This window comes from Cricetulus griseus, chromosome 4, assembly GCF_003668045.3.
Source record: "Cricetulus griseus strain 17A/GY chromosome 4, alternate assembly CriGri-PICRH-1.0, whole genome shotgun sequence".
In the NCBI taxonomy this organism is placed as follows: domain Eukaryota; kingdom Metazoa; phylum Chordata; class Mammalia; order Rodentia; family Cricetidae; genus Cricetulus; species Cricetulus griseus.
The window spans coordinates 109,819,998-109,834,577 of record NC_048597.1 but is presented as its reverse complement, the minus strand read 5'-3'; the positions used below and the strand labels follow the sequence as shown (position 1 = coordinate 109,834,577).

The 14,580-nt window shown below is 43.9% G+C and overlaps 1 protein-coding gene across 1 annotated transcript in view; it reads right to left on the bottom strand.

Annotated features, from left to right (window-relative positions):
• The window catches only part of Caln1 (calneuron 1), a 407,298-nt gene that overhangs the window by 323,166 nt on the left and 69,552 nt on the right, over nucleotides 1-14,580 (bottom strand). The window lies entirely within an intron of this gene.

Sequence of the window (14,580 nt, the reverse complement as noted above, 5' to 3'; positions counted from 1 at the left end):
ATCCCTGGGATTCACATGGTGAAAGGAGAGAACCAAATCCTGCAAGCTCCCTCTGACACACACACACACACACACACACACACACACACACACACACACACCATAAACCACACACATTAGAAGATGGAATTTAGAAAATTTGCAGGGTCCCCATAGCCTGAACCCAAAAGATCTTGGGTTCTCCTTCATCCCAATTTAACATCTCCATTTCTCCAATTTCATACGCATTCAAATTACAATGCCCTTGTAAACCACAGAAAAGCATGATAGATAGCAAATCACTTTTTAAATTTTTTTTTGTTCTGTGTTTTTTTGTTTGTTTCTTTGTTTCATTTTTTGCAGTATGGCAGAAATACCTAGACAAGCATTCTACAGTTGAGCTACATCTCTGGTCCACCAGTTCTTTTTCTCATGAGACAGAGCCCTGCTAATTTGCCCAGGTTGGCCTAAAACTCTCTCTATAGCCTAGGCTGCACTTGGACTCACCATGTAGCTTGGTTTGGCCTTCATCTTGCAGTCAGTCTTACCTCAGTCTTCTGAGTATCCAGGACTACATACTCACACCATCAAACCCAGCATCACTGCTGCATCATATAAACAAAACCACCCTTTGATCTTCTCAAGGGCCTCAAATATTATCACTCCAAAAAGGGAAAACCCAAGCATTCCAGAACTGCTGACCGATCCAGCAACAGGATGTCTTGGCTATGCTCAGGCAAAGCTGTAAGTAGGTCACATTCCTCAGGGAAAGTGGGTGTTCCAGCCATATAACACTTGAGGAAGAGAAGAAACGTACAAAATCTTTAGCTTTTTAAATTGAGGATTTAAAGGGCTGGGAAGATGGCTCAATGGGAAAGAAACTTCTTAACTGAGCAAGTATAAGGACCTCAGTTCAAATCCCCAGCATCCACATGAAAAATCTGAGTATACCCATGTGTGTGCCTGCAACTTCAGTGCTGTGGGGCTTGGAGATGGAGACAAAAGGAAAGCAGAAGCTCGTTGGCTTCCACCCTGGTTCCAGGTTCAGTAAGAGACCCTGTCTCGAGAGAATAAGGTGATAAATGATAGAGGAGGACACCTGGTGTCCTCCTCTGGCCTCTTCATGGACATGTACACACAGTAGCATGTGTACCTTCACACACATGTGTGTATACACCACACACATACAAACCAAGGAAAATAATGAGCTTCAAAGCTCACCCCATACTCACTACATAGCCCAGGCTGGTCTTGAACTTGAAAATTCCCTGGCTCAGCCTCCTGCATGCTGGGGCTACACGGAGCCACTACCATACTCAGTTCTGAGTTTTTACAGCTCTGTGCATGCAGGGGTGTGCAAGTCTGAGATGCAGTCCCTGAAGCCTGATGGGGTAAAGAAGTTACTTTCAGAAACAGCTTCCCAGAAAGGAAAGGAACAACCCAAGGTAGCCAAGAATGAAGAGATTTAGGGCAATCTTAATGAAATTAAATCACCCTCAGGGCCAGATTTACAAGCTGCCCAGCCAAAGCCCCTGCCATTACTGGGGTATAGCAGATCTTCTAGCATGGGGAGACAGCTCAGTGGGTAGAGTCAACACAATGAACCCAGGTTGATCCCCAGAATCCATTAAAAAAAAAAAAAAGCCAGATGTATTGGTGCACACTGCTAATCCCAACATTGAAGATCTCTAATTCTGCAAGTCTAGATTACTTAACAAGTGACAGGGCACTAGAGAGACTCTGCCTCAAAAGACAAGATGGGTGACCCCTGAGGTACAAAACCCAAAGTTTTCCTCTGGCATACACACACACAGGAAATTCTCCCCCCATATACAGGCCTACTACAAGGTGTTTATTTAGACTGAGCAGTGGGAGGGGTAACCTCCTCCCGGCACAGGCTGAAGGCCTTGGTCCCATGGGAGAGGAATGCCTCCCCACGCATCTGCTACTCTCTGGGTAAGTAGCCTGCGGTCCTTTTTGGCACTAAAGCCTGCATCTGCACAGTTAACCTCTGGGTCCTCTGTGAAGTGCATATACAAGAAAAACAAAACAGATAACTCAACGTTAGCCCCCAAGAATCACTGTCCACAGCACTCTGGCCTTACTCATTTGTAAAATTCAAATGAGGAGAGGCATGCTATCGGAGAGACTAAGGTACAAAGCAGGAGAATCGCCAGTTTGAAGCCAGCCACAAAGCAAATTCGAAACTAACCTGGGCTATATGGTGAAATCAAGATTAAACAGAGGAGGAAGCAGAAAAAGAAAGAGAAGGGGGGAAAAGAAGCAGAAGAAAAGGATAGAGAAGGAAGAAGAGGGAAAACAGGAAGAAGAATGCAAGAAGGAAGATGAGGAAGAGGAAGAGTAAAAGGAGGGAAAAGAGGAGGTGGAAAAGTAGAGGGGGAGAAAGGGGAGGGGAGGAAAAGACTCGAAAAAGGAGCAACCTTCCCTGATCTTAGCACAGGGACCCTGTCCAGCACCAGGGACCACTCTCCTGTCATCTTTTCCCTCTAACAGGACTAAGTGACAGACCCAGTCAGACAGCTTCCCCCGCTTCAAGCTAAGACATGCCAGCGAGGTTGCTGCTTAGCCTTGGAGCTGCTGTAGAGCCAAACAATGAAATCCCTAAGAGGAAGACTTGACCAGAGCACAAAGCCACTTAGAGGAAAAAAAGAAAACAGTTCTGCAACGCAGGCACCCAGGAGTTATTTAGACTCTTCGGCCCTAGCTAAGCAGCAGGCACTTCCATCCGGATGTCAAACCCTCCTTTCAAATTCAAAATGTCTAAAAATGAATTAATCATCTTCCCACAAAATAGGCTGCGCTTCCTGACTTCTCTATTTCTATCAGAGGTTCACTCATCACAGCAACTGGGACAGCCCTCACCAAAGCTCTGGGCCCCAAAAAGTAAAACAGACATATGGCTGAGGCAGGAGCCAACTGTCAGTCTTCCTTCACTCTGCACGTCACTAACAAAATGCATACCCGTAGGAAGACTGCAAATGGCAGGTCCCTGGTTGCGATCTCTGGATAAGTAGGTAGAGTTGTTGCCAAGCAAGGATGAAGATCTGAGTTCAACCCTTTGCGTGCACAAGGAAAAGCCATGCATGGCAGGCGGCACATGCCTGCATTCTCAAAGCTGGGAAGATGAAGCCAGGAGGATCCCTGAGGCTTGCTGCCCAAGCCTGCCTGGCTGAGTCAGTAAGCTCTAGAACAAGTGAGAGACCCTGTCTCAATGAAATCTGAGATTGACTTCAAGTTTCCATACGCACACATACATGTGCGTGCACGCTCATACATTTGCACCTACACACAGGCACATCACATGTTTGCAAACACATAGAATTCAGTTGAAGAGAGGATGAAGGGATCATATGAACAAGGGGTGTCAAGATCATGATGGGGAAAACCACAGAGACAGCTGATCCGAGCTAGTGGGAGCTCATGGGCTCTGGACTGACAGTTGGGGAACCTGCATGGGACCCAACTAGGCCCTCTCAATATGGGTGACAGTTATGTGGCTTAGTCTGTTGGGGGAGCTCCTGGCAGTGGAACCAGAACCTATCCAGGGTGCATGAACTGGCTTTTTGGAGCCCATTCCCTATGGTGGGATACCATGCTCATCCTTGATGCAGTGAGGAGAGGCTTGGTCCCACCTCAACTTGGTTTGCCAGACTTTGTTGACTCCCCAAGAAAGGCCTTACCCTCTCTGAGAAATGGATGGAGGGTGTGAAGGGAGGAGCGGGGAGGGAGAAGGGGAGAAAGGGGGAACTGGGGTTGGTGTGTATAAGGAAAAAAATATAAAGAAAAATGATCACACATAATTAGTTAAATTTAAAAACTAATGGCAGGGCACTAATACAAAGAATATGTTTTTTGATAATTGTCAGGGATATATCTTCAACTAATCACGTCAGACTTCTACAAATCTAACTGTATATTGTAGGGTTAAAGCAGTTTTCTTCAGGTGTAACATGATCATTGACCATCACAGAGCAGGGGCTGCCGTGGTACCTACATGATGCTTGGTCCATAGTCATGGTAGCACTATAAGCACAGAAAAACAAAAGTGGTAGATAAGGTAATGTAATAGGAGGACTAGTGTATAGAGATAAAGGCTAGTCACAGGACCCTCAGTTAGAGTTCTAACCACTATTCCTTCCAGCACCCTGGCTGCACATGGTCTTGGGAAATTCTGGGGGATAAAAGAGAGAGAAAGCTAACTAAAAGAGTCACTCCAAGAGGTTTGTCACCCATGGTGGGTGAGACCTTGAGGGGAGGCAGCTATTTCTGAGTCACCCATATTTCTATTAAGTAAATCCCATCTTTGCTCCTGTAAGCAACTCCAATAAACTCATTGGCTCACAAGCTGGGCTTGCATTGTGATCATTACTCTCATATGTCATTGTGCCGAATCTAGAGTGAATGGACATTTGTTCATTTCTCCCCAGGGAAAGTCACGTAGCACACATAAAAGGAAGACAAGAATCCTTTCCTTGGAAAATAACATCAATTACATTCTTTTCTGTTCTCCAAGTTAATTTTCAGAACAATGGGGAGTCACAGAGAGAACCAGATGTATGAATTAGGATGGTGTAGAAATGAAGCCCAGACCTGACTCTTGGAGTTGTGTGCCATGGTCACTGGAGTATGGGCTAACCTGCATCTCACAGGCCATGTGTAGTTCAGGACAACAGTCCATCACAAAACTATAGAGTTACTTAAAACATTATATAAAGTGTCAAGGGGGGTTACCATTTTTTAAAAACTTGACTGTACAGTTCTCAAGTGTGAACTTTGTAGATAGCCATGTAGCCACACTTGGATACACACTGGACACACTTGCAAAGGAAAGAGACGTCTACTATGGGACTAATGAGATGACTTATTAATCGTAGGTGTTTGCCACCAAGGTTGATGATCTGAGTTCAATCCCCAGCTCCCCACATGGTGGAAGGAGAGAAGTGAGTCTCCCAAGTCATCCTCTGATTTCCATACACATGCTATATAACATGTATGTACCCACATAAGCAACAAATATATATTATTTGAAGAAAAAAAGAATTCCACCCTGGCACCCTGGCTGGTGACTTCTGAGTGGTTTTGCCTTTGCTATCACTACCAGTAGCAGCAGGACAGGAGATGTAAAACAGCTCCCGGCTGCCAACCACAGCAGCTTAGGGAGCTCTTTCAGAGAGATGGGATTTTTAACTTCATCACAAAGAAGAATGAATGAATGAATGAATGAATGGCAAGCCAATATGAAGTGGAGTTGGAGTTACTGTGAAGAAAGTCTAATGTAGCATGGAACTTAACAGAATAGGCGCTTAGGTTAAGGTGAATAGACACACCCAACAAACAGCATGGGTGTGGGCTTCTCAAGAGAAATACCCAGTTGAGTGTCTTCATCCTAGCCACACATATGACTCTAGTAGCTTCTGAAGTTATACCTCAAAGAGCTGCTAAGGAACTTTTCTTATTTTGGTAGATGAGATCACTGGTGGTCTCTAATGTCCACTGGGTGGGAATACAGCCAATAGGGAGATCTTGAGGTCCCTAAAGGTTTCAGGGGGAGTTTCAGTGTGTCTTGCTATAAACAAATGCATAGATTGTTTGTGAGGCTTCCTAAGAATCTCAGCTCCACATCTGGGAAAGGAGTCAGGCTAAAGTTGAAGGTCCCGTATGGCCAAGCCTTAACTATGGTTCGTTGCTATTTCAAAAGTAATTTGAAAATTATCTCTCTGCAAAAGGATAGTCAGCTCTGTGTTGGCCACCTTTACAGAAAATACTGACTCCTTGCTGGGCTGGAATTCTTGATTCTCAGCTGGTGAGAAACTTCAACCAGACTTTGGAATAAGAGGCCCCTCTACTCTCTTCCCATGTCCTCTTAATTCTCCCAGTCCTGTGTCCCTCGACACTGATGCCAGCATTTAAGTACCTGCTATTTTAACCCATGTTTAAGTCTTTGTAGCTCTGATGAGACGTCTTGCCTGATCATCACTAATTTAATTTTCCTTATGGGAACAAGACTCACTAAGGGTTGTACTGGAGTTAAAAGCATTCCTTCCCCGCAGTGTGAACTGCTCAAGCTTCTTTGTGTTTAGGAAATGGCTGGCTATCATCTTTTACCTGGAGCTTTGGAGCATCAGATTCACCACACAACTTTTTATAGCTAAAGAAATAAAGACACTTTTTTACTTTCTTAAGGCGAGGAGGGAGAGAGAGGGAGACAGACATACACACACACACACACACACACACACACACACACACACACACACACACAGGCACAGAGAGAGAGAGAGAGAGAGAGAGAGAGAGAGAGAGAGAGAGAGAGAAACTAAAGTGAATTTATCTCTGATGGTTCATCTTCATAGTCAGCTTGGTGGGATTTTGAATCGCCATAGAAACAAACCTCTGGCCACATCTGTGAGAGTGTCTAGACTGTGTTGAGATGGAGAGACTCACTCTGAATGTGGGCAGAACCATCCTATGGGGTGTGGTTCTGGACTGAATAAAAAGGAGAAGGCAAGCTGAGCATCCTCATCAGTCTCCCCCTGCTTGAGGATGAAATATGACTAGCCACCTCACACTCCTGCCTCCTGCCTTCTGCACCCTAAAGCTGTGAACCAAAATAATCCTTTCCTTCCTTAAGTTGCTTTTGTTCAGTATTTTGTCAGAGCAAACGGAAATGTAAGAGGATTGAATCCACACCCCCAAATTCAGCCCCAGAATACACAGCAAGTATTTTGCAGCAGAAACTGGTCACAGGCGAATCAGGCTTGTGACAATATAGCTTGCCTCCAATTTTTAAAAAATGCAGCTTACAAATAATGTACACCTTCATATCCCTTAGTCTCTCTATCAAAAATATTCAAAATCTAGTGAGAAAGAAACTAAGCAGATTGGACCATCCCTGGTAATAAATAAAACCTTGCTCCTGATTGGACCATCCCTGGTAATAAAACTGCTCAAGAAGAGGAAGAATATTGGCTCAAGGAATCTCAAAGCAGCTGCTGTAATAAAGGACTAAATTTCACTCCAAGATGCCTGAGGAAACCCAGGCTTTAGGATGCTCTCCTTAGCCAAGAAGACAAATATGAAAGTCCATAAGCTAAGTCAGATTTGACTTTAAAACTAAAACTTAAATCTGGATCTGTACACGGAGAGCAACAGTGAAAACTCAGCACCTTCATGAAGACAGTCGCTTGAATATATGTGATCCCTCTCTATTCACGCGCTTTGACCTCAGAGCCAACACAGTAAGTAGTACTAGGAGGAAAGGTCTTGGGCTGGGGAGACGATTTAACTCACAAAGGGCTTGCTGAGTAAGCATGAAGACCTGGGTTTGATTGTCAAAACCCATGTTTTTTTGTTTTGGTTTGGTTTTTGTTTGTTTGTTTGTTTTGGTTTTTAGAAGAGGAAGAGAAGAGGAAACACAACTGGACACAGCAGTGCATCTATAATCACAATACTGGGGACATAAACAGGAGGATCTGCAGAGCTCTCTGGCCAGCAGCTGGACCAGTGAGTCCAGGTTCTGTGAAAGACCCTGCCTTAAAAAATAAGGTGGAGAACAATCCAAAAAGAAACCCAGTTTTGACTTCTGGACTCTGCACATGTGCACATACATACATACATACACACACACACACACACACACACACACACACACACATACACACACACACACACACACCACACACACACACAGAGAGAGAGAGAGAGAGAGAGAGAGAGAGAGAGAGAGAAGATCTTTATTTAGGAAGCAATTATTTCATAGGGAAAGACTTTCAGGAATGGCACTAATGCTAATAACAATTTAAAAAAATGTCCAGGAAACCTTACCCCTTTACTCTTCTACCATCCACCATGAGAAGACAAAGCCACAAACTCAGCAGATACCAAATCCTCTGGCATCTTGATCTTGAACTCCCTGTGCTCTATAAATGTAAGCAGTACATTTCTGTTGTATATGAATTACTCAGCCTAAGATATACCATTGGAGAAATAGGAATCAAATAAGACAGTACAGTTTCATGGATAAAAATAAGAATTTTTCTGGCCCCAAACAACATTCTGGGGCTTAGGAGAATGACTGCATTGGTAAGTGGTAAGTGCTTGCCTTGCAAACAGGACCTGAGTTCAAGCCTCAGAGCCTACTTTAAAAAAATGAATTAAAAAACAAACAACAACAACAAAAAAAAAATCCAGGTATGTCCACATACTTGTAATCCCAGACAGAAATAGATGGAAGCCTGACTGGCCAGCCTACTTGGTAAGCTACAAGAAAATGAGAGGCCCTGACTCAAAAATAGAAAAAAAAAAAGGGGGGGTGAGTAGTGTTGATATCCTGGCATTATGTTGACCCCGCCCCCTGACAACTGGCAGGGTACACATACCAGCATTCAGGCAAATATTTAGACAGCTCAAACAGCCCTGTGTTGTGTGTCTACATCATGTATTGCATGGCTACATAAGTACTCTATACGAATGTGCAAGCTTTCCCTTTTAAGTGAGCGCCTTCCACTTGCTTGCCCCTTCCATCTCTGTTCCTGGTTGGCCAACACCTACCCCTCCCTTTGCTCCCTTTCCCCAATAAACTCCACGTGGGTTTTATTGAGTTCCGTGTTTCATCGCCCACAGCTGCAGCAAACAACAGATAGCACCTGAGGAATGAAACCTGAGAGTGTTCCCTCAGGCCTCTCTGCACACACACACGCACGCACGCACGCACGCACGCACACGCACGCACACGCACACGCACACGCACACGCACATGCACACACGTTATTTTCTTTTTCAGAAGCAGTTTTACTTAGAGCAGAAATTAGTGTTAACTTTTAACTGGATGACTCTGGCGTCTCCAAGAGAAGGGCCTCTCAGGGTGTCTATGAAAGGTTATCTTGGCTCTGTTCATCCATGTGACAAGACTCAACTGCAGGTGGGACCAGCCCAGGGCAGGTGCTCTTGGACTGGAGAAGTGGAGCCGAACAGCAGCGGGAAGCCAATGCTCTCTGACTATGTGTGTTGTGTGTACAGCTGCTCTGAGCTCCTGTTGCCTTGAACCATGTGCTAAAGGAAACCCTTTCTCCCTTAGGTTACTTTCGTCAAAGCATTTGAACACAAGAATAAGAAAGAAGTTGGTTTTGTAGGTTGGCTTAGACCTCTATCAGTCTCCACTCTCTGATGCATAGTGAAGAGTGTTACTAAAACAATTAAGTAAGATATGACATAGAAAGCCATCAAGGATCAGCAGTAGTTATTTGCAAAGCATTAGCCAGGGCCACTTCATTTATAAAGCTCTTCCATTGACTTGGTTTTCTTGACTTGTCTTCCCCATCCGAATAGCTGTTCTGTACACAGGACCAGGCTAACAGACTCCTTCCCTCACCCCTGCCAGCCAGGAGTCAGAGACAGCCTGACTGCAAGCATGTACTAGGGACCCTTTGGGGTCAAACAACCCTTTCATAGGGGATCATCCAAGACCATCAGAAAACACAAGATATTTAATTACATTTTTTTTTTTTTTTTGGTTTTTGGACACAGCATTTCTCTGTGCAGCTTTGGAGCCTATCCTGGCACTTGCTCTGTAGACCAGGCTGGCCTTGAACTCACTGAGATCTGCTTGCCTCTGCCTCCCAAGTGCTGGGATTAAAGGTGTGTTCCACCACCACTTGGCTTAATTACTATTCTTAACAGTAGCAAAATTACAGATATGAAGTAGCAATGAAAATATTTCCATGGTTGGGGGTCACCACAACATGAGGGACTGTACTAAGGGGTGGCAGCACTGGGAAGGTTGAGAACCACTGCTCTACAGTATATAAGTGACATTCACTCTGCCATGTGGGCCTGAACTCTCCTCAGGGACCCCACCAAGCTGCAGTATGCTATGACATTATAATCTCCTCTAATAATATCTTATTAAAAAGATAATCTGTTTCAGTGTCCCCTTGAGCCCTAAACCTGAAACCTTTTCCTAAGGATTCAAGGAGACACAAAGTAAAAGGAAGCCATGGGTGTGTTGAGTTGAAACCCACACATGCTGGGTTAGAAAGAGGCATGTCAACAGGGCACAGAAGAGGGTGTGTGTGTGCCACCATGCTGAGGAGACAGGTGTGAGCACTGGGCTTCCAGAACTGATGGGTGTTGCCAAGCACAGGGTTGTCATGACAAGGGGCCATTTGGATGGATATTTGCTTGTTGCTTTGCTTTTTAATTTTTTTTTGTAATTTTTTTACAAACATGTCAGTCTACCAGGACTGAAACCTTAAAACACTCATTCCTTCACAAACACCTCAGAAATGCTGCTCTTTAAGCACGTTAAGTTAAGCAGATTTCTGATAGTGAGAGTGGGGGAGAGGAGAGAAGGAAGGGAAGGAGGAAGAGAGGTAGAGAAGGAAGGAGGGAGGGAGAGAAGAAAAGAAGGAGGGAGGAATAAAGGAAGGAAGAAAGGAAAGGAGGAGGAGGAAAAGTCAGACAAGGATGAAGAAGAAGAGGAAAAGAGAAAGGGAGGGAAGGGAGGGGAAGTGGGAGACAGCAAAATCATCTCAACATTGCTAATCTAACCCTTGAAAGTCTACCAAATACTTTGAGAATTTTTTGACATCTTAGATGAGCATTTGAAAGTGGTTGAAAGCCCTGGATTTGATCTTGGGCGCTCTACTGAGTGTCTGGAGGTGGGGCGGTGCCTGCACAGATGTGAGATTCCTGTCCTTGACTTTGCAGGCATATCAAGGGGCAATGTCAAGTTTGCACTGTAAAGGTTAAAGTGCAGCACCAACTGCCCCCACCCCCACCAGGGGCCTTTGCCAACCTCCCTAGAAATACCCATGAAGGTACATAAAAATAAATAGCAGCAATGCCAGGGTATGGAAGACACTCCCACTACATCAGCACAGTCATGATTCCAGTCATAAATCGTGGTACAGCCACAAAGCCAGAGATAAAATAATAGTCAGTTAGTAAATAGACACGTTTTTATTTCTGTGTTTTCTTTTTCTTCTATTAGTGTGTGTGTGTGTGTGTGTGTGTGTGTGAGAGAGAGAGAGAGAGAGAGAGAGAGAGAGAGAGAGAGAGAGAGAGAGAGGAAAGGAAAGAGAGAGATTGTATGTGTGCATGCACCTGTGTGCACACACATACAGAGACCCAAGGTTGATGTCTGGAATCTTCCTTAATTGCTCTTCTACCTTATTTTTGGAGTTGGGGGGTCTCTCAATTGAATCCAGAGTTTTCCAGTTCAACTCATCTTGCCAGCCATCTTGCTCTGGGGTGGCCACTACACCCACCTGACATCCCAGGTTCAGCCCCTGGGACCCAAACTCCAGTCCTCACATTTAGCAATAAGCACTCTAACCATTGAGCAATCTCCCTAGTCCCAGAGACTTTTATTTACCCAAACTCCCATCAATTTCAGGGGCTTGAAATGATGAGCCACAGCATTAAGTAATCATCCCTGACTGTGTTCGGACTGCTTTTTAAAAAACAGACAAGGTCAAAATCCCCAGCTCCTTCCAATGCTGGGAGCAGAGACTCCCTCCCTCCACCTGAAGGAGTGGAATTCCTCCAGGCATCACCAGCATCAGCAAGAGGGGCCCTAGAGGGAATGACTGCTGAGAGTTAGCTTTTAATCTCAATGTATATACATATGCATTTGTGTGCATGAGTGTGGGTGCCCACCTGCAGTCATGTGCAAGCTGAATCCAGAGGACAGCCTTACGTATCAGTCCCTGGCCTTCCACCACTTTGTTTGACTTGGGAAGTCTTGTTGGTCATGGATATATATATATATATATATATATATATATATATATATGCAAAGTTGCCTGGTCAATGACTTCTGGGAGGTCTCCTGTCTCTGCCTCCCATTGTATTCTTCTAAAGGAATGCTGGGATTGTGATACATGTACAAGATCCAGCATTATGTGGGTTCTGGGGATCCGAACTCAGGTCCTCAAGCTTGCATGACAAGTACATTACCCACTGAGCTACAGGATTATTTCCTGAATGGCTTTCAATTCAAAAATTACAGAAGACCTCAGATAACCCAGGAAAAACAATACAAAATATGCTAATCATATTAATTATAACTAATTAATATACTATTTAATGATTACTAGAAAATTATATATTATTGATATATATACATTGTAATATATATCCCTCAGAGTCCAAGAGCTATGTTATGGGGACAAGAAGACCTGGTCTTACTCCAGCAAAGACACCCAGTGCCAGCTAGATACCAGGCATTTGCCTAAGAATTTATAAAGCAGTATGGTCCCCCCATTAAAGGCCTGCTGCGGCACGCCAATTGGCAAACACCAGGTTTGGATGGATCTCAAGTCAGACAAGAATGAGTAAGCAAGAACACCAGCACGAGGGTCTGTGTAAACATTTCCCCTCCTTAGAGGATAAAAGACAAATTTTCAACAGCTATAGGACACCAGCAAGAAGTTATAAAACTTATGTATTATATGGGGGGCGGGTATGCAACAAGAATGCAAACCCTTTTAAAGATTTATTTCTACATGCATGCAGGGGGAGGGAATATTGCATGGTGGTGCAGCAGCCTGTGGAGACCAGAGGCATCAGATCTCCTGAAGCTGGAGTTACAGGCAGCTTTGGGAACTGAACTCAGGTGCCCTGCTAGAGCAGCAAGTGTTTTTAACTGAGGAGCCATCTTTTCCAAACCCCTGTTTTCTTTTCTTTTTCTGAGGAAGGGTCTTGCATTGTTACCCAGAATGGGCTAGAATGCTCTGTGTCAAACTCACCATCCTCCTGCCTCAGCCTCCTGAGGACTGGGATTACAAGCATGCATCCCCACATCCAATTTCTATTAGGAGTTTTAAGCAACACAGCACTGGCTCCAGGAGACAGAGGGGTGTAAAAGCACTTGCTGCCAAGTCTGAGGATCCAAGTTCAAGCCCAGAAGCCACGTGGTAGGAGAGAACAAACTCCTGATAGTTTTCCTCTGACCTCCACACATGCACTATGGTGCACACAAACACCCAGCAATAAGAAACTTTGAAAACAAAATTAAAACAAAGCAAGAACAAACACTGCATGATTCTTTGTTTGTTTTGTTTTGTTTTTTGCTTATCGCCACATTTATTTCAGTAGAACTCATGTAAGTTGCTCGAGAGATTTTATAACAACTGGAAAAGTGAAGTTATTCTACATTTCTGAAAAAGGCTCCAATGCACTGTTGTTTCCTTTGTACTTTAAAATACCCACTCTAACTAGACATGGATCATTGTTTCCTATTTATATTTTAATGATGGTTAGCAATATTGAAAAATTATATACAATGATAGGTCATTTCCAAATCTATTTTAAAAGTATATGTCTGTTTATATAATTTATCCCCTATTGAATAATTGGTTTGCTGAAATCAATCTAGTTGTGTTCTTCTTTTAATAGATGAAGAAAAAAACTCTGATAAAACTCAGCTGCCCTTCAGAATAAAATCCCTGAAGAAGCCATGAATGGAAGGATCACACTGCAACAAAATAAAGGTTTGCACCAGCCAGCTCTGCTGGGAATGGTGGTGCATGACTGTAATCCCAGTGGAGGCTGAAGCAGAAAGACCATAAGCCAGCCTGAAATGCATGAGTTCCAGGCCAGCCTGGTCTACCCAGGAGATGGAGAAGGGAGGGGAAATACTGATACTCAACCTTATACTGAATAGGAATAGAAGAGAAAATATTTCATCTAAAACCAGGAACAAGGCAAGGGTGGACACTCTCATCACTCTCATCCAATATGGTGCTCGAAAGGTTAGCCAGAACTGAGGGAGGAACATTGATTTCTTTATAAAGCATCGAGCCCCAGGCATATTGCTAGAGCAAAGACATCAAAGGGTATCCAGAAAACACATTGCAACGGATATCTTCATGTGTGTTCCTTTGTATGTACTGCAGCAATTTCCCTAGACTACAGGCATAGATAAAATCTGTTGTTTTATTTTTGTTAAAGATTTGATTCCTATATTTAATGGAATGTACATGTGTGTATCTGTGTGGAGGTTTGTGCAAGGAGTGTGATCACTCTGGAGGCCCCAAGAGGCTGTCAGACATCCTATAGTTGGAGTGAACAGCCTGAGGTGGACGTTGAGAATGTCAATGGGTCTTCTGCAAGAGCAGCAAGTGCTCTTAGCTGCTGAGCCACCTTTCTGGGCCCAAGTTTTGTTTTTGTTTTTTGTTTTCTTTTTTTTTTTTGAGACAGTATCTTATGCTGTACCCCAGACTTCCCTTAAACTCAGAGCAGTCTCCTTCCAGAGTCTGCCTGTTTCTGGGATCACAGAAGTGGACCGCTAGAGCTGGCTACTATATAAACTTTTATCTTCACTGACTGTCATCAAATTGCTCTCCCAGGTGACTAGGTTAGTTTATGCATTGCCTCATAACAAACCATCCCAGAACTTGGTGACTTGAAAACCACAAATATTTACTATACCACAGGTTTTATGGGTAAAAAATCAGGAGTCTGTCTGACTTAATAGGCCTTGGGTGATGAAAAAGCTACCATCATCAGATAGTGTGGAAGACACTCTGTTCCCAACTTGTGTACTAACAAGGCTAACCACAAAAGATCAAGATTTGG